Source organism: Macrotis lagotis, chromosome X (assembly GCF_037893015.1).
Source record: "Macrotis lagotis isolate mMagLag1 chromosome X, bilby.v1.9.chrom.fasta, whole genome shotgun sequence".
NCBI classification, from domain to species: domain Eukaryota; kingdom Metazoa; phylum Chordata; class Mammalia; order Peramelemorphia; family Peramelidae; genus Macrotis; species Macrotis lagotis.
In genome coordinates this window covers 397,441,414-397,469,011 of record NC_133666.1, presented here as the reverse complement: position 1 = coordinate 397,469,011, position 27,598 = coordinate 397,441,414, and positions in this window count along the sequence as shown.

Here is a 27,598-nt window from a genome sequence, read left to right as displayed (position 1 = left end):
TGTGATCATAATGAATGATTTTTTGAGTCAAATTTCAGTATTTTCTACAGAATTATATTTACGATTTATGAATCTGTCTTTTATTCTCAAAGAAGACCATGACATCAGGGAGATGATGCCATGACAATCACATGAATGAGATTTGAATGTGCTAAGTCACCAGCCTCACTTTCTTATCCAGAGACACCTGGATCCAAAGGCCAGATATGAGCCGGGATGACTGGACAGGCCCCTGGTTTTGTGGCAATCAGGGTTAAGTGACTTGTCCCACCTAGCACAGCTAGTTAGTGTCAAATGTCTGAGCTCACATTTGAACTCTTGTTCTCCTGAATCCAAGATCAGTACTCTATTCTCTGCACCACCTAGATACCTTTCTGATCTACTGAGGGTGGAACTAAGATGGTAGAGCTGAGTAAGCTTTGCAGCAGAGGTCTTTCTACCCAAATTGAATTCTTTAGAGACATGGGCAAAAAAAAATTGGGGCTCAGGCATTTTTTGAATCCAAAACAATATGTAATTTAGAAAAAAATATGTTTTATAGATAGATATAAATAGTGACATAGATGTATATAATAGGCTCAATATTGATATTAATTAATGGTCTATGGGTTTTTATAGCAAAATAAAGTTTCTCTGATTTTCTCTTTTAAGAGAAAATTTGGCTTTTCATTTGTATGAAATCATGATCGTTATTATTTCCTAATTAAAAATATTTCATCCGAATCATAATAAATTTTGTCCATACACTTTATTTTAACTATGTGGATCTTTCTTTCAGATATGGCTCTTGTTAATAATATTGCTGGACTCTGATTTCTAATCCCTTCTGCGATCCTCTTTCATTGTTTGAGAGAGTTCTTACATTAACATTCGTAATTATGATACATAATTAAATGTATATTTCCCTCCATCAAATTCTCTTTATACTTTTTTTATTCTGACCTTCCTTAAATGTCTGTTTTGAATCCAAGTAGTTTCCTTTAATCTATGTTCCCTTTTATCACCAATACACCTTTCCCTTAATTTTTCCCATTCTATTTCTTTCTTTAGTTATATTAATTTACTATCCAAATCTATGTGTCTGTGTGTGTGATAGAGAGAAGACTATAAAGAATTTTTACAACTGAGGGGAAAATGGAGGTTAATGGACAAGACTTGAAAGTCACTCTCATCTAAACTGGTTCAAAGAAGAAAGTATATGCACACACATACACACACATATATGTGTACATACTATACATAAATATTGTATGATATTCATATAGAGAATATATGTTCAATAAATAATATGTACTTATATAAATATTATATATGAATATATCATTATATATTTTGCATATACTCTTCTCTCTTTCAACCATTCCACATGAGAGTGAGGTTCAAGTGGTATCTTCCCCCCACACAGTTTCCCTGCATTGCAAAAATTCTTCCTTTCACTTTTTTAAAATTTGTAATTATTCCCCCCATTTTCATCTCATTTCTTCCTTCTTTCAGTGTATCCTTTTTACTGACCCTTTCATTGTTCTTTTGAGAGCTTTCCAACCTAATAGATTCACACTCATGACTTTTGTCTAAGTAGACTTCTTCTTACTATTCTAATGATATAAATGTTTTCGAGTAGAAGGAAGAAATAATTGGTCTAAGCATCCAATATTTATGTCTTTTTCTTTTCTCAACCAGGTCTGGCTGCCTGTACACTTTTGATGCTTCCACAGCAGTATAATCTAGGAAGTATTCTGGTCACTACCTTCCTCATTTATGCTCTTGTCCTTACTCAAGTAGGGGATCTGCTCCCTCATGACTACAACTACACCTTTAGACCCTATAATTGCTAGTGTCCAGGTTAGACCCTTTCCCTTGCAACTACAACCTCTCTTCTATGATTTGGAACTGAAACCTGGAAGCAGGCACTAGTTGATGGACCTAAGATATGGAACCTGATCTTATGCCCAGTGCTAGCACAGGGGTTTGCCTATAATCTCTTTGTGACCAGTTATTTAATTTCCTTTCCAAATTTGGACATCAGCTACTCCAGGTTCTGCCCGCATCTACTATTGTTGTTGCTTCTGTTGCAACATCATTATTGGCTGTTATTGGCATCATCATCTCTAAGCCCAGGAGTCATGGCATCTAAGCTGCACTCCAGACAGCAATTATCCCTTTGTTTTCAGACTTTTAATTCTGTATTTCTACACTTTCTGATAGTGTTTATTCTTTATTTTCGAAGAAGAACCTGATATTATGGAGGGGATGTCATGGCAAACACATGAATTAGATTTGAGTTAGAGGGTGTTGTGCTAAATCACCAGTCTTCCTTTCTCCTCCAGAGCCATCTGACCAGATATGGATCAGGGCTACTGGAGATGACCCTTCATGTGAGACAATCAGGGTGAAGTGACTTGTTCAAGGTCACACAGTAAGTGTCAAGTGTCTGAGGCTGGATTCAAACTGCCATCCTCCTGACTACAAGGTCCATGCTCTATCCATTGTACCACCTGGCTATCCTAGTGCAGGAAAAATGACCCACTTTGACCATTTACCCCCCCCCCCCGCCCCAGAATTCAACTGATCCTCTTTTTTAAAATTGTTTAGGGGTTGAGTTGGAATAGCTTGGCAAAATTTTTGACTTCATTCCACCATCTTCATGTATAGTTCTAAATAAAATCACATATCTCTCCTTAAATTCTGTCATAAAACCATCAGGTCACCCTCGCTCTTTTCAAGCAAAATTTATTCTATATCTGGTGAGGTGAAAAAGTTTAACTATGAACAACAATAGGACCTCAGCTACCACAATGACTGCCAGAAGACAAGTTTCAACAATGTTCAGCAGGCAAAGATCACCAGTGGATCCTCCCCTAATATAGATATGTGCTTATGTACATAGAAGCATCAGTCTCAAAAGTACAGTATCCATTAATGGGGCATGCACAATTAATATTTTCCTTTAAGTAGATATATTTTTGTTACAGATTTGCTTCTAAAATTGATTATGAGCATGCTATAAATTCATATCTTCCTTCTTTATATCTAATAAACCAATAAAACAGACAAAACTAAAACAAACAAAAATATACAGTCTGTAGTTTTAAACAGTGAAGTTTTAGCCTTTGGCTAGTTGCAAGGCATAAGAACATTGCATGCTGAAATCACTTCCACAGATGACTACCTCCTGCTTTTTATTTGAAGGGCACATTTGGCCTGATGTGGTTAGACTTGGCAGGTGACACTATAGAAATATGTGCACATGGAAAGGAGAATAGCATGGCCCTATTCCAAAGTGGGCCTGAAATGGCTTGGTCTGTTTAATCCTTCTTCACAGTTACCCTTAAGTATTTTAGAAATTAAAGTCCTTTCTATGTCATAGAAGGTCCAGATTTACTTGAGCCCCTCCAAGCCAGAGTTCTGTTCAAAATCAGCCTTGATCATTTGAACTGTAGAATATGACTTCAACACAGATTAGAAGAGGTGAGGGCCTTTTTCATATTGACACTGCCAAAGACAGCATCTAAAACCATTAAGAATTTCAATATATGTTGAGTTATAGATTGATTCTTTCTATGAAGCAACATACTTCCTCCTTTCCTCGTAACTCCAAAAATGATTTTCCTAAAGAGCAGGTTTGACCAGCCACCCCTCCCTCAACCTATTTAATATATTCCAGTGGTTCCCTATAACTTCCATGGAAAAAAATGAGCTTGGTTTTTAAAGACCTTCACAACTTGACCTTGTTTTATATTTCTGCATACATTCATATTCCATTCATTTTCTAGTTCTGCACCATTTCTAGTGCTGCCCCATACTGCACTAGTATTATTGCTCTCCTTGATGTTACTCACAATGCCCCTCTCTACTATATTTATTCACTTACTGACTGTCCTCCATTCCTATAACTCTTTCCTTCATTTGATTTTCTAACTACTTTTAAGATTCATCTTAAATCTTACCTTCTGTGGGAGATGTCTTTTCCTAGTACCACCTCCTAGCCTTTTCCACATATGGGTAGCACTTAGTTTCTTTATAGCCTTTGTACGTTTTATGAAAAGTCAAAAAGAATTAAGTTCAGGTACTGTAGACTACAATCAGAAAGAGAAAGCAAAGGTTTACATTTACTTCAGATATGTGAAATCCAGGGAGGGGGGTGAACAAGCTTCTATGGCATGGTAGAGAAATTTTGGAGAGTCAGAAGCATAGCCAGGAGAGGAAATAGTTGCAGCATTTTTCCCCCATTAGAATTAGAATGTAAGAAGTCAAGGCTAGAGAAACTACATTTTAGGTTTTCTTTAAATTGTCTGACAAGCATGATTCAAAAGAATTAAAGACATTTAATAAATGTTTATGGATGGACATTGAAAATAAACAAAGTTCTCTAGAGAAACTACTAGATTGGGGATTAGAAGATCTAAGTTTCAAAGTTATGATCTGCCACCTATGTGACCTAAAGGAGGTAAGTTAAGCATTTTAGATATGAATTTGCTTATCTCTAAAACTAGAAAAATAGAACTAGATGACCTCTAGAGTGTCTTCTACCTCTGTCTAGATCTATGATTATATGATCCTATGATTCTAAAGAATTCTACTTCTAGAAACACAGCACCAATAGCAGGAGAGACCAAATTATATTTTCTAAGTATAAGCTTTTCAATTTTTTTAAAGAAAGGTTTTTAAGTCTTTAGTTAGTTAATAAAACAATGCAGGAAAATTTTTACTGCTTTAGATATTATATTTTTGAAGTTCTGCTACCTAGATTTTTTTTAACTGCTGTACCTGGTAAAAGGAAAGATTAAGATGACATTAGCAAGTTCATTAGGAAGTTACAAGCAACAAAACAATGTTGAATGACAATTGAAAATGGAAAATATTCAGACTAAGATTTCACTCTGGGTATTACAGAAATAGTTTAACATCTGGATATGCCAGTTTAATACATGCTGAATTGTACTGTACACCTCTGATTAGCATCTCCTAAATACATAATCCCATCAGAATTCTCCAGGGAGCAAAGGGAAAGAGAAATTTAATTGCCTCCTAAAGGGCTGCTACCTTTTACCTCTACATAATGCTGTCATAATGACTTAAAACAGTGAGAGGAAGAGGAAAATCAACCAAAAGAATTTGTCGAGACTCCTTAATGTCCATTTCAAAAGTCATAGATTACAGTTAAAAATAGAAGTTCCCTTCTGAACAAAGAAGGAATGGGTTTGAGAAAATGCAGTTTGACATTGTTGATATAGAAAGCTAGTGCTGATTGCATCTATCCTGTAGCTCCCCCAAATGCACCATTTGTATATTGCCGAAAGAACCTGAAATAAAAAGGGAGAAAAGGAGTAATGACCAGTCATTCCCTTTGCTAAGTCAGAGCAGCCAGACGGGCGGGCTTATCACCAAATCCCTGCTTTTCTCATTTAACATACTTTATGTGCTGCTTGTCAGGTGACTGCTGTGTGGTTTGCAGAGCTAAACTTAGAAACATGTAAAGTTATAGAAATTATAATTTCACAAAAGGAAATAAAGTCAATTGACCATTGATCGTTCTTTCCTCCTTATCCCTGTGCCTTGAATCAGCATCCAAGTGTAATGATTGTGAACTCAAAGAATTTCTGTCACAATGCACTTTATCTTTATAGGTAAAGAAGTTAATGGGTTCAGCTTAAGTTCTTATCCTTTTCTTTGGTAGCAAAAGGTCACTTTCAGAAAAGGGGGGAAAGGTAATTACACAGTTTAAGCTCTCTAATCTGTACTTTTTTTTTCTTTCTTTTTTTTTGCAGTCCTTGACTATGACAAGAATCATATAAAAATGGAGAAAAAATAGACCTCTGAGAAAGCAATGTTTGTGATAGCAGGTAACTAGGAGCATGATATTGGGAACTTTTAGAAACTCATTTCTTGTTAATTTATTGTTAATGACAACAGATTAACCCTAATATTTGATTTGCAGATCCACCTTTCTAAATGTCAATTTATCACCCTGCCCCCATTCCCTCTCCAAAGCCATTTTGTATAGCAAGCAAATCATCATTTTGTTTAAATTACCCTCTCTTGAATTTTTAAGGGACATTCCTGGATTCCATCAGCCCATTTTTGCAGAGAGAGAGAGAGAGTACTAAAGACACCAAACAACCTCTGCATCTGTATATTTTTTGTCCTCTCATAGTCTATATGTCACTATTGATTCTCAAGCATATTTATCTACATTTTGTTAATTATAATTTAAAATTCCATCTTAAAGGGCGTACATTTATACTATAGTAATTTTGAAGGCGAGCAGTTATTTCATTGGGTTGTCACTCTTTGCAGAAATCAAACCCTCTCTGTCACATATAAATAGATTGCTTGATATACATGCAATATCCTGTCGGTGTCATGCACTCTTTTCTTTAATCTGACTGACATGGCACATAATAAAATGCTCACTTCAATATATGTCTGTTGCATTTCTCCTAATTCTGGGCTTAGTTTAATATTAGTCATGAATATTTCCTACAACTGGATATGAATTTGAATATATATAAGGTGCATTTTATGTTCCTGCTCAAGCACTTGCTTCTACCTTATTTTTTATTGCTTTCCCTGTTTGTGATGAATTAAGTCATCTCAAGAAAAAAAAAAACCTGAAAGCAATAGGGACCCAAACTGTTATCTTTATCTAGGAGTCAGGTAGACTGAGACTGGGTGAAACACAACAGCTTTGTATTCCATTCCCTGAACATCCAAACAGGGAGTTGGAGTGGCCTACTCTGCTGGAGAAAAACAACTGATAGAAGCATATTAAGTCTCTGGATCTCTTTCAGAAAGGAGAAAGAAAAAAATAATTGTTTCCAATGCTCCAAATGATTTTATTTTTATTACCCAAACCTTTTTATCATAGATAAAGAGACTTCCAATATGATTTTACATCATCTTGCACTTTATGAGAAACCAAAACAAAGTTAATGACAGCTAAAAGGGAGTTTTAAACTAAACCATTTCTCAGGTCCTGAATAAATGGTTTCAATCTGTCAGGGTTTCTTGTGCTTTCTTTCTATTATGGCGCAGTGATTCTAAAGGATATAGCTTTAGTGGATAATATGTAATCACTCATCCTCCCCACCCCTTGACATTCTGACCACCTGACAAAGGATAGTAAAATGAGTAATTTTCTTTACCTAAATAAGCAAACATTAGATTTTAATTATCATATGCCAGTAGCTATAAAGCTGAATTGGTTCCTTTTTTAAACTCATAATTTCTCTTATCCTGAAGCAACAAACCTCATTTAAAATATGACTTCATAAATGTTTTTACCACATTTTTAGCAATGGTATTCCTTCCTATTTGTAGAACTGCATAGCATTGCACACAGAAATACTCATTTAGAATGTACTTTATATAGAGAAATAGGGTTGTGCTGTGGGTAAAATCATCTTCCCTGCATACTCTATAAAATACAGAGCATCCCTCTTAATATAACATAGAAGGCAAATAAAATGGGAAATCTTCTGTCTCCTAATGGTCTCTATTGTATTCCTATCTTGAAAAACTGATAAAATGTATAATAATGTGGAACTATCTAATATATATTTTACTATAAAAATTGTTTTTGACCTATAAATCATTTTTGTTCTTGTCACTCTCTTTTGGTAGAAAATGATGGTCTCCAAATTTTCCCACTGTTTGGTTCAATGCAGAAAAAAAATTCAGTATATAATATTATTTGTATGACAGGCAGCTTGTACTCCCAGAGGATGTAGACAATGGACACAATAAGACACTGCTTAAAACAAATTAGATGCCAAAGCTAGTTAGTTCTTGCCTAATCCTATAAAAATATGTCAGTTAGTGATTTACTTGACCCAAAGAGCAACAAAAACAACAAATCTGAACAGAGAACACAGAATCTGCCTCCTTATTTAACCTGATTCTTCTGATTGGCCACTGCTTTATGAAAACAAAGTGTAGCCATACAAACTTGGCCTATTTTCCCAGACATCCCAATGCAAAGCAACTCACCAACACATTAAAAATGTATCTTATTCCACACTGCACAGTCAACAGAGCAGATTAATTGCTAACCTTCACACTGAAGCAGAAATTACTTCCTCGTTAAGCAAGGTTTTTGTAACAGTATTCCATATTGTTCTTCTTGAGTGACCCTGTCACTTTTGAGGAATTTTGTCACACAATTGTCGGAAAATCTTGGGTTCTCCTATAGCCATTATCTAAATGTCATATACTTTGAATACATATTTATTTATGACATTTATCTGCCAAAAGCTTTAACAGAGGCAAAATGTCAAAATTTAAGAAAGGAGTGCCACCTCCAAAAATACTTTAAATGATAGATAGCTAAGCCCTAGGACTAGAACCCATTGGACACACATATGGACTTTCCTGTTCTCAAAGGAGAATCTGAAACTGTCAAATTAGATAATCCAGATGGAATGAGAGGAAAACAAGAAGTTAGATTTGGAGACAGTACTTCAAAAACTGAGTCTGGGTCAAGTATTGTATGAACACTAAAGCGAGTATAGTGTATAATATACCAAGTTGTTTTTTGACTAGCTGGATATAGTCTAGGTAAGCCTATTGTTCCCCAAAGGCTGTTGGCAGTTACCGTTAACACACTCCTGTGCTTTTACCAGTCTTCAGTAGCTGTGACAGTGCTTGCAGATGTGATGCTCATGACAAGTCTGTCTGCTTCTAAAGCATGTCAAGAAAGCTGAACACTATTAATAATACTAATGGAGAGATTATATTCAGTTTTTGATTTTTTTTCTGCTTTTGAAAATAAAAATGGGAGGTTTGTTTTAACATTCTGCCCTTTACAGCAAGGTGGCAAGAAGCACTTGAGCCCCCCTCTTTAAAAAGCCTCTTCTTTTTCAAATTTCCTACTTAATTAAAACACTTCCATTTACTTGGCTAGAAGTGAACTCTTCACCAGTACCCTTTAAAGACTCAAAAAAAAAAAAAAACAATAAATACTGGCAGCAAGCCTTTGCCAGGGGAAAAAGTGTCTTTGTTGTTTTGTATGGACAAAAGGACAATTATATACTTTTAAGTCTCCATTAAAGAGGTAAAAAAATGTACCAGAGCTTCCTTATTAAAGATATCTGTACATTGTAGATAGCACTAAAGGCTAAAGTCACAACCAATTAGACTACATTAAGGTGCAAATTTCTGTTGGAAAAAATGGATGTAAAATATTTAGAGATTATTTAGGAGTGGATGAAAAAGGCTTTGTTAAGACTAAACTATAATGACCTCAGTCTAACTCTGTGCATTTCTTCTTAAACATAAAATATATAGGTAGTATTAACATTCAATATATTGTAGTCATCTATGTACATATGTCACTTTCAAGCAAAGCCCATTCTAAAAATTACCCTACATAGAAATGATTAAGTCATCCAAATTAGAAAGAATTTACATAATTTCTCAAGAATCTCATAATATTCCTTCTATTCACTTATAGAACAAAGCTCCCCATTTCTTTGTTCAACCTATCTTCTATATTTTTTCTTCCCTGTATATTTCCCCAAAGACAAAACTTAAACAATCATCCCATAAGACAAAAGCAGGCAGGGCCAAACCACTTCCCTTTTTCTGTAGTGGTGGCTGAGCCCTGTTGTTTGTCTCTCTGCTCACACTGATTCTGTACTTGCTTCTCATCTTTGTCAGAGAGTTCATCTGTAAAGTGTGTTCTTGAAAACCAACCCTCCCTGTGTCAGATGTTCTACTCTGTCCTCCATACAACTCAACACAACTTATCACACTCTGACAGCTAATATTTAAAAAAGAACACACACGTATTGGGAGGTTTGATAACTGCTATCAATCTCGATAATGGGTATCCAATCCAAAATTTTGACAGATATCTAGTAGATTGAACATCCACTATGAGCAGCTAATGCTGAAGTAAATGAATCAGGAAGGCAGCTTCTTCACATATATAATTAAAAAGAAAACAAATAAATACAATATTAAGAAAAGAAAATCCCACAAAATGTATATTACTATGTTGAAAATTATATGAAAGGATAAAACTTAGAGACATTAATTTTCATTGTTAACATTTCCTTTTTTGTATAAATTGCAAGGCTCCCCCTAAAGATTTTATAATGGTTAAATTTTCAAAATACATAATTCAATTTGCCACTGTGCCTTGTTTTTATAGAAGCTACCACAATGAATTGCATCAGAGTAGCTTTTGCCTTAGTGCTTTTAAAATGCTGTCTTTTAACAGTTAATCAAGTTAGGGTGACATTTGGTAGCAAAATTGCAGCTCAAAGCATAATGGGTAATACTATGCAAATTGCCATGCATGCAATTGGAGTGCTATTATAACAAGACCAAAAGGTACCAACCTTTGACCTCTACATTTGAGCTCTGTTTCTTTTTGGGGAACTGGCAATATTTTTTTTTTTCTCATTCAATAGCTATGTTACTTTGATGAGCCAGATGAAGAGGTGAAACTACTGTTTTAACTATTACTAACTATACAAACTAAGTCTTTCAGATCCAAAGCTTAGATAGAGATCACAGAAGTACTGTATAGGTAATCACTATATCGCTGAAATTCATCACAAAAGCAACAAATTTGAATAGACATTTTAAATATGTTTTATATGTTTATTTGCTTAAATGTCATTTATCAAAGAAAATTCAGCACCGTTCTTTTATATTGTAACATTAGTTTCATACATCAAAAGGAAAACAACATGAAGTAGTAGAGGTAAGTAAAGTCAACCATGAGCTCAGGAAATGGAAGCTCAAAGACCCACTTTAACTAATACAGTATTGGTGATACTGGATTTCTCTCTCAGGAGATTTAGAAATATCTTTAAGACAAAATTACAGAACAATATTTTTTTTTGTTTCTTTGTTTTTGTTTCTTTAGACTGATGAAGCACAAGTGTATATTATTTTGTTGATGGTTCAGTGGTTTGTTTTGTTTTGCTTTTTTTCCCTTTACCTGGGTCTGTGATTCCATTGGATGCTAGGGGATCTGGTTTGGAACCTCCTCTGTAATTGCAGTCCTGGATAGTTGTGTGGGTCACTAGGAGACTTTTCCATGGCTCTATAGACCTAATTAAAATACTATATGGCATATTGATGATGTTTGTCCTTCATTGTCTTAGAAGATCTTGCCTTGATAAACCATGACAAGTACATGAATTGGATTTGGGGTGGGGGATGGGGTTGTGCTAAGTCACCAGCCTCACTTTCTCCTCCAGAGTCATCTGGGTCCAGTGACCAGATATGAATCAGGACAACTGGAGATGGCCCTGGATGCAAGGCAATCAGATCACACAATTAGTAAGTGGCAAGTGTCTGAGCCTAGATTTGAACTTCCATTTGCCAAGACCAGTACTCTATCCATTGCAACAGCTGCTCGATATAGGATTTTATAAGTACTTTGAAATATGATTATTACCATGATTTTTATTTCATGATAAATCAGACACGAATTCTGAGATATTTTCCTTTATATGTTTGAATAGTAGCATATACTGATCAGTGCAGTCCCTATGGAATCAAACTTCTGTCTCTATAGACACTGATGGAAGCATAACCAATGAACTAGATGAAATGATGCCTTAGAAAAGAATGGATCATTTGTCCTTTAATGTTTTCACAGTTTAGCATCATTAGAACTAATTTTTGCTAGCATGTTGGAACAATCTTTTTTTTTGAATTTTGTTATAGAATAACTTTAGATTTTCATCCTTAAAACTGGTGATTTCTTCAATTCTCAGTTTATTTCTCTCAATTTTACTATGTAACATGCTTTCTTAACCTATGTTTTTGAAAGATCCTTGGAATTCATTTTGCTTAAAACAAACCAGTACTTCTACCTTCTAATTGCTTGCTTAAAATAAAACAAAGCAAAAAGGACTAACCAACAAAAAACATGACTTTACTAGGAAAAGTGTGTGTATACATATGTATGTATATATGTATGTATACATATAAATAATACATAATTCTTTTTAAGGAAACTTACTCTGAGTTGATTTAGGGAATATGAAGATTTCTTCTGTCTATGGATTTTAATCATATTCCCTAAAAGGTTAATGAGTCTTTCACTTGTTTTTGTGTACCTGTCAAATTGTCATTATAGGCCAATACTGAGTCCTACTCAAAACAAGTCATAGATATAATTTTGCCTGTAGAAGGAAATTTCTCTTCAGTCATTCATTGACATATACTTCATGTATGCACATTTGGATTTATTTTATATCCTATTATTGGTTTAGTTCAAGACAAAATAAATTAAACAATGAATAGGTTGTAGTTATTTCCCTTGGGGTAAGAACACTTGATCTTTTTCTCCCTCCTACATAATATCGCAATAAGCATTTTTTGAAACTTATGTTAAGTACTAGATGCTGCTGCTATCTCCTTTATACCCCAAATACAGCCTATGCATAAGTCATGTTGGACATGAAGACATTTTCATTAAACATGTTTGCACATTAAAATTACTTGGGTAAAATTTTAAACACATTTTGGTTAACATAACCCATGTGTATTCCTGCAGCCCAGATAATCCCCCTGCATATACTCACAGAGAGACTGTAACAAAGGAACAGCAATACAAAACAGAGAACAATTCTGCCTGATTTTCCATTGCAGTCATTTTATCAGGGACAGGGAATATTTTACAGTGGTTCACAGATGAAGGTTGCATGCATTCTCCAGCATTAAATTGTGGAAGAAAATGAAAAACCTAATAGCATTTTGATGTATTCCAGTTAGGTTTTCCATTAAGAGAAAAAGGTGATATGTTCACACCATTTGTCAGGAAAAGAAGAAATGAAGAAAATGTTGACAATTTCATTACACTCTGGTTATAGGGTGATCTGAACTTACCTATTATGAGATAAAAAAACTATTCAAGATATTATTAGTTGAAAACATTACTGTTTATAGTTACTTTAACTTGTGATACAACTGTAGAGTTGATATAACAGTATAAGCTACAGATTTTAAAAAAGAGTTCATAACATTTACAGCCTTGCTCCAAAAATTTGTACCCTTTTGAATGGCAGAGCATCAAATTGAGCCCATGCTGTTGAGCAGTTCTCTGTTATATCCAGCCTGGAGAAGAAGATGTAACAGATACTATTGAAAATAAAAGCTTCTACATATATCATTCTTTTCTTGACCTCTGCATTTATTCAGGAAATCTTTCCCCCATTTTCCACTTTATTTATTTATTTATTGACTGTAGGATTCCCAGAATTTCTGCCAAGAATATTTCCCTAGAGTGAACAGTTGCTGGCCATTTCATATCAAAGTGAAAGAACTAAGCGTATTTCCAAGAGTCAAGAGAATGAAGTAGCTTCAATCTGTTCCAGGAAAAATTGAGAACTATTCACTGCAATTTTTATTTTTCAAGTTTTATTTTAATGATATAATTATTTATTATAATTTCAGAGGAATAATATATACCAAAATTTTTTCATATCTTAAAAATACTCAATTCAATTATAATAATACATATATTATTTAGTTCAAAAAAGAAATTGTTAAGAAATATATCCTATCTAGAATTAAAATGTACAAAGAAAAGCAGAAAAATGGGAATGGTTCTATTGTTTTAACAATGGGAATTATTCAATATCTTTTTAAAATTATACATACTCAAGTACTAGAAAAGGGTAATTGTTGTTCTGATATTAAAAAAGGAAATGTAAGTTCGAGGAGAAGGCAATTTGTATACTAAAGGCCATTGAGACATTTCATTTCCAGAGGAAATTTTAAAATCTATTGCTACTGAGATGACTAGTGAACATCTAGAAGAATGATCAAAATGAGCTTGTTTATTATCAACAAGAACATATCTTACCAGATCTCTCTCTCTCTCTCTCTCTCTCTCTCTCTCTCTCTCTCTCTTTCTCTCTCTCTCTCTCTCTCTCACACACACACACACACACACACACACACACACAAAGACATAATATACTTAATTGGATTTAAAAGTAGTTGAATGGTTAGACTCAAAAAGCTGTCATTAACAATTTTATCAGTTCAGAAGGAAGACTTGCCACAGTGCAGTCAGGATCTGTGCTTCTTAGTATACTATTTAATATTATTTTCCTTAAAAGACAGTATGTCATAGTAGGAAGAGAATAGGACAGACAGGACTGGGTTGAAGTATTTCAAGTATTGCTGCTGGCATATACTGGCTATATGACCATGGTAAAGTCAATTTACTTCATTTATACTCTTAAGACTAGAAATTGCAGAGTGAGTTTTCTCATCAGGGATGTCCCATACCTAATGAAAGTATACGTCTCAATACTTATCTACTTCTTATTCCCATCAATATCTTGAATTTATAAAAGGAACATATATTAAAATTGCAGGTGACACAGACATGATACATTTGATTGTCATGTTGGAAATGAAAATTCAAAATTATCTGGATAGGTTTAACCTAATTTGAAAAATCTACAAAAAAAAGAAATTTAATGGAAAGAATTATAAAGACCGGGGGGTATACTGGAGCCAACCTAACATGTTTGCGAGATTGCTAAATTTTCAGTGTGACTTATTTATTTACCTCAGGGTAGGTAGGTCATACAGAGGATAAAGCTAAGACTAAAGTCATAAAGTTTTGAGTTCAAATCTGATCTCTGATATTCATTAGTTTTGTGACCCTGAGCAAATCATTTTACCTTACTATCTTCAGTTTCCTTATCTGTAAGATGAACTGGTGAAGGAGATGACAGATAATTCTAATTTGCCAAGAATATTCCAAAAGGGGTTGCAAGGAGTTGAATACAACTGAAAAAATGACCAAACAATAGCAAATTTACATTTCTGAAATCAATCATTATAAATCAGGACTTGATTATTGTTTTGTTAACTGTACAATCTTAAGAAATTATTAATAATATAGATTAAGTTTAAAAGTATGTTCAGATGCTTTTTTCTAAAAAATCTAGTTATTAAATATTTACCAGCATTTACCAGCAATATTTGCCAGCAATGTTCTATAAACATTGTTTAAGCTTATCAGGAGTTTGGTAGAATTCTCAGATAATGAGGTTATCACCAGATTATAAATCTGATGACTGAAGATTAATAATAACAATAATAATAACTGGATTTGTATTATTGAACTATTAATTTTTAAAAATTGATTTTAATTTTAATTTTTTTACTCTGGCTATGTGCAAAAACAAGTATGTTTTCATTTGCTTCTAAAACTCTCCCTTCTTACCACTTCATCCCCCCCATTTAGAAATTAAGCTATTTGGGAGAGATTAAAAATATATAGCCTTGAAACACAGTACTACAATAGTTATGTTGTAAAAGTAAACATAATCCCCCTCCTATAAAGAGAAGCCTCAAGAACAATAGTGAGAGGAACAAAAAAAAAAGTATGCTTCACTCTATATTCAGATACAATCAACTCTGTCTCTGAGATAGTTCCCATTCTTTATCATAAGTCCATCAGAGAAATTGCATCAATATTTTCCCCCACAGTTGCTAATGATAGTTGAGTTGTATTTCCCTTGATTTTATTTGTCCCCTACACCTCATTTACTCTATTCTAACTCTCCTTTCACCCTCTCCCTCCTCAAAAGTGTATTGTCTCTGATTACCCTCTCCCATGTTTTTCCCTCTATTCTATCACCTACCCCACTCCTCTCCCTCTGTTCCCCTTTCCCCCCATCCATTCCCTCAACTGTTTTCCTCTGGGGGAAAATAGATTTCTATGTCCAATTGAGTGTGAAGATTATTTCCTCTTCCATTGAGAGTAAAGGGTCATTCATTCCTGCTCACCTTCCCCCTGTTTCACTCCATTACTAAAGGTTTTTTGATTGCTTCTTTTATGTGAAATAACTTATAGCATTCTATCTCTCCTTTCTCTTTCTGCTATATATTCTTTTTTGCACCCATTAACTCCATCTCTTTTAATATATTACACCTTCAAATTCAACTTCTTCCGGTGCCTTGGCTATATATGCTTCTTCTAACTGTCCTAATAAATAAGAAGGTTTATAGGAGTTATCAGTATAATTTTCCTATGCAGGAATAAACATAGTTCAACATCATTAATTGTCTTATAATTTACCCTCCCTATCCTCCCTCTTTCTACTTCACTTGAGTCCTGTATTTAAAGATCAAGCTTTATGTTCAGCTCTGGTCATTTCAACAGGAAAGTTGGAAAGTCCCCTATTTTGTTGAATAGTCATATTTTCCCTTGAAAAAGGGTGTTCACTTTTGTTGGGTAGTTGATTCTTGGTTGTAATACAAGATCTTTTGCCTTCCAGACTATCACATTTCAAGCCCTATGAGCTTTTAATATAGATGCTGCTAAATCCTGTGTATTCCTGACTGTAGCTCCACAATATTTGAATTGTTTCCTTCTGGCTGATTGTAATATTTTCTTGATTGGGATTTTTGGGATTTGAATATAATGTTCCTGTCAGTTTTCATTTTGGAATCTCTTTTAAAGAAGGATTGATGAATTTTTATAATTTCTATTTTAACCTCTACTTCTAGGATATCAAGAAAGCTTTTCAGAATTATTTCTTGAAAAATTAAGACAGGGTCTTTTCCTGGTCATGACTTTCAAGTAGTCCAATAATTTTTAAATTATCTCTACTGTTTTCCAAGTCAGCTGATTTTCCAGTGAGATTTTGCGGGTTTTCTTCTAGTTTTTCACTCTTGGTTTTGTTTTATTGTTACTTTATTTCTCACAATGTCTTTTGCTTTCCTTAGTCCCATTCTACATTTGAAGAAGTTGTTCTCATCAGCGAGCTTTTTATCTTCTTTTGCTTTTTGCCAATTTATCCTTTTGGACTGCTTTTTCCTAAACTGGATTTTAAGATGTTATTTTCTTTGTATTTTTTTGTATCTCCTGTACTATGCAGCTAACTTGGTTTTCATGATTTTTCCACATCACTTTCATTTCTCTTCTCAACTTTTCTTCTAATTCTCTTACTTGATCTTCAAAATCTTTTTTGAACTCTTATATGGCCTGTGTCCAATTCATATTTTTCTTGCAAACTTTGGATACAGAAGTTTTCTTTGTTAAATTCTGGGTGTATATTTTGTTCCTCCATGGAACCCAAGTAATTGTCTAGGGTCTGATTTTTTTTCTCTTGGTGTTTGTTTGTTAAGGTGAGGATCTGATTTGGGGTGAGAGTACACATTTTCCCAAACTTTAGAGGGATTTTGCATCAGTTTTCAGGGATATCCCACAGAAATTTCAATTCTGTCAAGGTCTTATGAGAGCCTCTGACTGCTGTCCTTGTTTATGCTTTGATCTGTGCGTGAACACAGGCACTCCTCTCTATCTTGATGCTGAGGAAGGTCCCTGTTCCTCTATGGTAGTATGGGGCCCCAGACTGTGACTTGGATCTGAGTATGGGCCAAGAACAGAATCCTGACAAAGGACTTTGTTAAAAATTTACGAAGAGACCTCTTCAATTTCCCTGTTTCCCTTACTGTTCAAGTGCTGAGTGCTCTGGAAGCAATTGCTGAGTAACTCTCTGTCAGGTGGCTCCCGAGGTCTGTTCCTGAGCCTCTGGGATCAGGTCTGCAGTGAGACCTATGCTGGATTGGACTCTGTGCTCTATCTAGTACAGCAGAGTTTTCCCAGTGTTTTCCCACAGAGTTTTTCTTCCAAGTTGTCCTTGGCATTCCCTGGACTGAGCGTTCTGGAAACCACTATCTCTGTCATGAAAGTAAGTGCCCTGCAGGCTGTTCCTGGATGACTGAAGCAGGTTTGTTCTGGTGCAGTCAGCATGGTCAAGGTTGCAATGCAGCCCTTTCTAACCCAGGTGTAATAGTCCCTTCCTGCAGATCTTCAAGCTTGTCTTTGGATGAAATTATTTCATTCACTCTTTCTGTAGATTCTACAACTCTAGAATTTGACTAGAGTTATTATTTAAAGACATTGGAGTTATCTGGGTGAGAGCTGCCAGGAGTTCTTGTCTTGACTCCTACATCTTGTCTCCACCCTTAATAACTGAGTTTTGATATTTATTATCTCAGGCTTTACAATACCCTCTCTTAATGTTTTATACTCGTGTTCAAGAAATTACCTTTAGACATTGGAGACCTGGCTCAAGGGAAATATGGATTAAAAATCTGGGAATTCAGTGGCCTAGAAATTCAATATAATCCAACAATGGGATATTGTAGACAAAACACACACACACATATACAGAAACAAAATAAAAAACTAAGATCTTGGAATATAAGAAGAGATATAACTTCAATGAATAAAAATATGATGAGCCCCCAGTATTCTGTCCTAGATAGTTTTCCTGTGAATGATTATATTCAGTTCTTTGAACCACATTTTAGGAAAATGATTCATAAGGTAGAAAGTGACCAAAAGAGTACAGATAAAATGGTGAAGGACCTTAAAACATTTCATATGAGGATTATTTGAAGGAAGTAGGAATGGTTAAACTACATAATTGAAGCCTTAAAAGGGAAAGCATAATTAAAAGATTTTTCAAGTTGATTATTCAATTTGTCCACAGTTGTTTCATAAAAAAAGATCTTATCTGTAGGTAAAAGTTACAGACTCAAACATGGACTTGAGACAAATAAAAACAGTGTTATTCAAAAATACAATTGCAGGCAGTAATGTGAAGATGATCAAGCAAAGACTGAATTTCCCATCACTGGATATATTGTAGTAAGGATTCATTTATTTCTGAATAAATTTTGGTTTATATTTCCATGGCCCTTTATTACACAGCCATTTATTACATCATAATCTAAAAAGAATGCTATTCTGCATTTGGTTGTAATGTTTTATGCCATAATGTATGGTCAATTTTGGTGTAGATGTGATGTACTAAAAGACAAAAAAAAAAGCATATTCTTTTTTAGTCTTCCTCAATTTTCTCCAGGGATCTATCAACTCTAAGTTTTTTTTAAGATTGTATTCACCTTATTAACTTTCTTCTTATTTATTTTTATGGTTAGCTTTATCTAATTCTGAGAGAGGGATGATGAGGTCCCCCACTATTTTAGTTTTACTGTCTCCGTCTCCCTGCAATGCATTTAACGTCTCTAAGAATTTGGTTGCTATACCACTTGGTGCATATATGTTTAATAAAGATATTACTTCATTGCCTATGGTGCATTTTAAGAGGATGTAGTTGCCTTCCTTATCACTTTTAAAAAGATCTATTTTTGCTTTTGCTTTGTCTGACTTCAGGATTGCTATCCCCTAATTTTTTTTTTTTACTTACTGAAATATAACATATTTTACTCCAAGCTTTTCCATTTACCCTGTGTATCTTTCTGCTTCAAACATGTTTCTTTTAAAAAACAAGGTAGTATTTGGGTTTTTAATCCATTCTGCTACCTGCTTCTGTTTTAAGCAAGAGTACATCCCATTTACATTTACAATTAAGGTTACTAACTCTGTATTTTTTTCCATTCTATCTTTTCCCATTCATACTTTTCTCATTCCCTTTATCCTTCCTCACCAATGTTTATTTCATTTTTCCCATATAATTTTTTTTAAATTTTAACTTTAGTTTTACTTTTACTTTCATCTTCCCTTTTATAAATCCATTCGTCTTCTTTGTTTGGTTTCCCTTCCTGTAAGATAGGATAAATTTTTAAACCAAATTTGGAATGTATGTTTTTTTTCCCATTTGGGACCAAATCTGTTGATACTTGGATTTACTCAGGTTTCACATCCTCCCTTCTTTCCCTCTATAATGCATCATTGTGCTTCTTCATGTGTTGTTATTTATCCTCTGATATCTACCTTCCTAGTATAATCCTTCTCATGTTTTTATTATTTTTACCCTGTCCTGTACCTACAACCCTTCTGTAAAAAATAACCCTTTTATGTGTCTTGATGGAAGAACCTTTCTCAAGAGTTGATTGATTGGTAGAAAAAGCAAAATTGTCTCATAGTCACTGGCTAAATACACATCCCGCTTCTTTCCCCATTAGAAAAATGCTTCTCAAGAGTCATACAAAGCATCAAATCATAGTAAATTTATTCCACACACTCTTTTTCAAGAATATTTCGTGGACACACAATTCTCTTGAGCCAAAGCATCATGTAAAACAAATTTTATGAATAATTTATACCCATCCAAGAACACTCCCTCCAATTGTAGCCAAAGTCTCAAGCAAAGAAAAATCACTTCATGATCCATTCATATAATTACTTTTAGTGCACTCTCTCTCCCTTTGTTCCTATAGTATGCCAACCATAGGACTTCCATTCTCTCCAATCAAATTATGGGGTATACTTATGGGGCAGTTAGGTGTTACAGTGAATAGAACACTAACCTTGGAGTCAGAAGGACAGGAGTTCGAATCCAATTTCAGATACTTGCCACTTACTAGCTGTGTGACCTTGGGCAAATCACTTAATGCTGATTTCCTGTCATCCTGTTTCCTATCTGACCATTGGATCCAGATGTCTCTGGAGGAGAAAATGAAATTTGTGGTTTAGCACAACCCCCTAATGCAAATCTGATTCATATGCTTGTCACAGCATCAACTCCCTGATGTCATGGTTTTCTTCAAGAAAGTAGGACAAATAACAACATTGGGGACACTCTCTCATTCTGTCCCTATAGCACTCCAACCCTCCCTAACTAAAGTATCCAGTAATGTAGGATCACTTCATGATGTAATTATGTATAGATCCTCTAAGAACTCTCCCTCTGTCCCAACAGAAAATACAACTCTCATAATCAACATCACTGCATGTCTCATTTATATCCGTAAACTCCCTGCAACTCTATTCAACACCACGGTATTGGCTAAAAGCTCAACACTTTCATGGTCATTCCTTACCCATACTTTCTCTGTAATTATGTTTCTTTTAACTGTACTAAGAGAAAAACAATTCTTAAGGATTGCAATTAGTATATTCCCTTTTAGGGATGATATATTTTAATGTTCTTGACTAGCTTTTATTTCCCTTTTTCATTTCCATTTTTATGCATCTCTTGAGTCTTATATTTGAAGATTGAATTTTCTGTTCAATTCTGATATTTTTAATCAGAAAAATTTGGAAGTACTTTAATTCATTGAAAATCCATAGCATAATACAGACTGATTATATACTCAGTTGTTTGAGGATTTTCATATTTCATCAGTTATAAATATAATGTTGTACTTGATCTCAGGAAGACTTCTATTGAATCCTATATCTCACCATGAGTCATGTAAATAGGTATAATCTTTTAATGATCAAATGACTGCGAAGTGGATAAAGCACTGAGCCTGGAGACAGGAGGACTTGATTTCAAATCTGGCCTCAGACAATAATTACATAGCTTTGTGACCTTGAGCAAATTACTTAACCCCATTTCCTTGACAAAAAAAAAACCTAAAAAAAGAAAGAAAATCTACCTTTTCTCATGAAGAATATGCTGAATTTTGCAAGATGGTTAATTTTTGGTTGTAATCCAAGGTCCTTTTGCATACTGTAATATCATATTCCAGGTCCTGTCATCCTTTAATGTTGAAACTCATAAATCCTGTATAATTCTGATTGTGTCCTCTTGTTAGATTGATTCTCTTTTTGCTGCTTGCAAGCATTTTCTCCTTTAGTTGAGAATTCTGGAATTTGACTATGATATTTCTTGGAGTTTTTATTCTGATTCTCTTTCTGAGGATGTTCTGTGTATTCTTTCAAGTACTATTTTGTTTTCTTGTTCTGGGAAATTAGGGGAGTTTTTCATGACAATTTTCTGAAAGATAGTTTCCAGGTTATTTTTTATTGAGGCTTTCAGGTAGAACAATAATTGATAAATTGTCTCTTCTGGATCCAGTTTCCAGGTTGTTTAGTTTTCCTAAGAGGTATTTGAATTTTTTTCCTATTTTTTTCAGCTTTTAGTTTTGTTTGATGAAATTTTGCTGTCTCATAGTTGTTAGTTGCTATTTATCCAATTCTAATTTGGGGGGTTTTATTTTCTTCAGTTAATTTTTCTACTTCTTTTCCATTTGGTTAACTTTACTTTTAAATGAGTTAATTTCCTTATCTTGTTGATTAATTTTACTTTACAATAAGTTGCATTTCTTTTACAGTTGGTCAATTTTATTTTTTGGCGAGTTAATTATTTCTCCATTTGGTATGTTTTTACTTTTAAAGGAGTTGTTTTCTTCAGTAATTTTTTTCATAATTGTCCTACATGAATTCTCATTTTTCCCCCATTTTTCTTCTTCCTATTTTACTTTGTAACCTCTTCCATGAGATTTTAGATATGATACCAATTCATAAACTCCTTTGAGACCTTTTAAAAGGTAAGCAATTTATCATACCTTTCTTTCTCTGAGATGGCACTTTTCTTATCCTTACGTGAATAGTGACTTTCTATGATTAGGATCCTTTTTGATTTTTTTCACTCTCTCATTTTGGTAGCTGAAATTGGCTCCTAGAGTATAGAAAGTACAGTCCCAAGTTTTTTGTGTTGGGTCCAGGTTCTGGTCCTCGGTTTATCACTTGCCAAGGTGTTGCCTATGCAGTCCAGGTATTGCCTAAACCTTTATGCCTAGGCTTTGCCTCTTCGTTCCAACTCAGTCCTTTCTGTTTCTCCAGCATGCCCATCATTCTGCCTTGTCTGGTATTGCTGGTCTGCTATCTAGTTTGTTTGCAAGCTGGGACTTGAGCTTCCCTATGACAAGCTTCCTGCTAACTTTTTTGGTCTCCCACTTACACTGGACTATATTTCCCCTTTCAAAGAAGCAGACCATTACTGAAGATCCTTCATGATATCATGAATTAAGAAATTTTTTCACTCTTATTTTTTTGAAGAGGGGAGAGATCTGTAGCTTTTAAGTCTATATAGAGGCTTCATTTACAGTTGTTTTGGGAGAAGGTCCAGGAGTATGCTAGTTTCTTTCATGTCATCTTTGTATTGCCTTGTAAGTCCTTAAGAATTCATTTGGGAGCTTGATCACTGAGATCCCTTCTACCTAAGAGGTATTGACTTAACTGAAATCACATAGCATAATACAGACTGACTACATCCTCAGTTGTTTGAGGATTTTCATAGTTCACCAATTATAGATATAATGTTGGACTTGATCTCAGGAAGACTTCTGTTGACTGCTATATCTCACCATGAATCATGTAAACAGCTATAATCTTTTAATGATCAAGTGAATTATCTGGCCTCTGTTGTGAGACTCAAATAATACATATAAAATGCTTCATAATATTCAAAAATTCAAAAAAAATAATAAATGCCAGTTTTTGCTCTTTCCTTCCTTTTTTCTTCCTTCCTTCCTTCCTTTCTTTTTCTCTCTCTGTTTCTTTCTTTTCTTTCTTCTTCCTTCCATCCTTCTTCTTCCTTCCTTCCTTCCTTCCTTCCTTCCTTCCTTCCTTTCTTTCTTTCTTTCTTCTTTTTTAAATTTTCTTTCTTATCTGTTCTGTTTTCTTTCCTTTCTGTTTTCTTTCCTTTCTTTTTCTTTTCTTCTGTATTCTTTTCTTTTCTCTTCTTTTCTTTTCTTCTCTATTTTTTTCTCTTCTTTTCTTTTCTCTTCTCTTCTTTTCTTTTCTTTTCTTTTCTTTTCGTTTCTTTTCTTCTCTATTCTTTTCTTTTCTCTTCTTTTCTTTTCTTTTTCTTTCCAGAGCTATGATTTCATCAGTATATGAACCTTCCCAGGAACAAGCTACCCCTGTCAAAGAGAAATCAAAAACATTCATGAAATTTAGTGTTTTTGTATAGTTGCTTCAGACATAAAGAAGCTAAGTCACATAGTCTTATTTGTAGAGTCAATGTGAGCCAGACATAAGACCCAGATCATTGGCTCTATGAAGTAGAATATAATTGACATATTCCACACTTCTTTTCTTCCACCACTCTATTTTATTCTTTTGTCTCAGTCTCTACTTCCCTTTAATTTTCTAAATAGTAAGTTTTGTGTTTCACTTGACATGCATAAAAGTCAAAAGTTTATCTACTGGGACCTTGAAACTGGTTCTGAAGAAGTGGACATTCGCTACAATGGAAAGCTGAGGTAAAGACAGAGAAAAGTTCTGAGAGAGAAAAAATCCAACTTTTCCTGGATTTCTCAAGGTAAAGATGAGAGAATTCTGCTGATTGAAAAGATTACACAAATATTTCATAAATTCAAATGAAATAAGGATTCAAAGCTGGGATAAACAACTTCCTAGGGCACAAATGAGAATTAAACTTGTTTTGTGAGTTCATGTATTTTCTATGTCAATAATCACTTTTCTTTATGGCACAAAGATTTTTTCTTTAATTTGATCACATGTGCTACAAGGAAGCTGCAAAGACTTTTATAGATGTTACTATTAAAGGGATACCGGTATTAACAAATGTCCTGGTTGAACAAATGCATTGTCACCTTTAGTGCAATCAGGATCCCATTTTCTTACTATGAGCTACAGAAGGCTCCTAACAAATATCTATCATTTCCATGAAAAAGGTGGAGTCGTAAGGGCAAAAGTATGCCATTTGGTAGGTTCCCTCTGTTCTAATTCAGACTTTACTCAGGTCAGTCCAGACAGGATAGGAATGAAGTAAAAACTCAAAGATAATATAATATTTAAAAAATGAAGTTTCTTGATAATGAAAGGGGGATTCAATAAGGCTATGATACTAATTTAGCTTCTCAGTGCCTCCAAATTTCTTAAGAGCAGAATTTAATCACACAAATGTACTGACTAACATGACAGAGGGGATTCTATGAAACCTGTAATTACCACTTTCTTAAAGGTTGGACCTGACACAGTACTAGAGACCAATAAACTATATCAACAGTTTGAGCCTCAGTCTTCTTGATTAGTCAATTATTGAGGAATTGTTAAAAGAAGAAAAAAAAGAACATGTAAAAGAATGAGAAAAAAAGAAAAAAAGGAGAAAATGATCATTTAAAAATTTTGCTCAGGACTTCCAACTCTCTTTTAGATTTTGTTATCTTGGGAGCACCCAGAATAACTGATATCCTGCTAAGAAAACTATCCTATTACACCCTACTAGACAATTACTTATTTTCCAAAATTCATACATAAGAAATATTATAAAAAGTGCTCAGGATTCCCTAAAAATCCATTACAGATCATGAGAGAAAAGTTCATTGAATGTATATTCTTGTTTCAGATTTATTTGAAAATACATGGATTTTCCAGAAAATAACTTCATAGAAATTCATCAAAATTATTTATATAAATCATGAATATAATCCTAATAGTCATATTTAAGATAAAAGTTACTTTAATATTCTTCTTATTAGCAGGAAATTAGATTACTTTCCTTTGTCCAATTTAGCTTATTTTAGCATAAGCTCATAAGGTTTTGAACTCTTAGTAGAAAGGGGGGAGAGAGAGAGAGAGAGAGAGAGAGAGAGAGAGAGAGAGAGAGAGGAGAAGGAGGAGGAGGAGGAGGGAGATTAAGATAGACACATACACACACCAAGTAAATAAAAACAAAGAAATATCAAAAGTGGGACAGAAGGTTAGAGAGACAGTCAGAAAGTGACAAGAAAAAAGAGATTATTAACTTGCTCTTCCCTTGAGAAAAAGTCAGAAAAGAAAGTGAAGAGTAAAAATCTGCCTTCTTCTTGACTGCTAGGAAAACAATCTCAGAGAGAAAAATTAAAAGCAATTTTTTTATTTCTTTTGTTTTTCAGAATGAGTGAAAAGAAAGTCAAGAAATGCTCCTCAGAACATACCAGACATTCCTCTTCTATTAAATCATTTTGTGTGTGCTTCATTTGACATGAAAAGACAAAATGAAAGACAGAAATGAAGCAAACATTGCCCTCAAATCATTTATTTTAAACACTAAGATGATAACATATATATGAACATTTCAAGCATATACTTCATAAATTATCACAAAATATATGATTATTTAATAGATGCAAAAACAACTTAAACAAAATATAACATTAATTTATGCTAAAAACTATAAAAGTATAGGAACAGAGAGCATTTTTAATTTCATAAAAAAGCATCTATGCAAAACCAAAAGCATGCAGCATATGCTGTGGGAACACATTAAAAACTTTATAATAAATATAGGAGTGAAACAAATCTTTACAAAATGTAGAAAATATCTGAAACTACCCCTTAAAGAACACAAAAGATTTTTATGAATGCAATTAGAAAGTTTTCCTTAAAGAAATATTTGCCTAACTTATTTATTTAGAGTAGACCTCATGACAGTCATGTTAATATAGTAAAAATAACAATTGATTAAAATTAATTTATATTTTAATGGTATACTAAATCAAATGATCAAGTGAATGCTTTATAGATGTTGAAAGAATAAAATTCATTCTGAGAAACAAAAAATTAAAAATATAGAAGATTGAGAAAAATAATGAAAATAATTAAATATTTACAAGCCTCAAACTATATTCAAAATAGCAGTCATCAAAAAGATCTTTAATTGCCAAAAAATAGAGTGATAGTTTGATGGAAAAGATCAGACAAGAGAGATTATTAAACAATAGAACTGAATAATCAGTGTCTGACAAAGTTGAAAACATAAATTACTTAGAGAAAAATTCTTTGCATGATAAAATGTTCTTGGAAATCTGGAAAGCAATCTGGGAGAAATTAGATTTAAACCCATCTCCTTATACCAAACTCCACCTCACACACTAAATGTATATGTGATTTGTTTAAAAGTTTAAAATAAATTTATTTATTTATTTGTTTTTGAATTTTGAAACCCACCCCAATCTCACTTCCCTCCTCTCGCTTCCCTCCTCCCACCCCCACAGAAAGCAGTCTGTTAATCTTTAAATTGTTTCCATGCTATATATTGATCTAAATTGAATGTGTTCAGAGAGAAATCATATCCTTAAGAAAAAATAAATAAAATATAAGAGATAACAAGATTAAATAATTAGATAATGGTCTTTTTTAAAATTAATGGTAATTGTCTTTAGTCTTTGTTCAAACTCAGTAGTTCTTTCTCTGGATACAGATGGTATTCTCCATCACATACACTCCAATATTGTCCCTGATTGTGTACTTATGAGATGAACAAGTCCATTAAGGTTGATCATCACCCCCATATAGCTGTTAAGGTGTACAATGTTCTTCTGGTTCTGCTCATCTCGCGCAGCATCAGTTCATGCAAATCCTTCCAAACTTCTCTGAATTCCCATCCCTCCTGGTTTCTAAAAGAATAATAGTGTTCCACAAAGTACATATACCACAGTTTGCTCAGCCATTCCCCAACTGATGTACATTTACTCTATTTCCAATTCTTTGCTGCTAGAAATAGAGCTGCTATGAATATGTTTGCACAAGTTATGTTTTTACCTTTTTTCATCATCTCTTCAGGGTATATTATAGACCCAGAGGTGGTATTGCTGGATCAAAGGGTATACATATTTTTGTTGCCCTTTGGGCATATTTCCAAATTGCTCTCCAGAAAAGTTGGATGAGTTCACAGCTCCACCAACAATGTATTAGTGTCCCAGATTTCCCACTTCTCTTCCAACACTGATTATTGTCCTTTCTGGTCATATTGGCCAATCTCAGAGTTGTGAAACAGTATTTCAGAGATTCTTTAGTTTTCATTTCTCTAATAAGTAGTGATTTAGAGCAATTTTTCATATAACTATGGATTGCTTTGATTTCCTCATCTGTAAATTGCCTTTGCATATG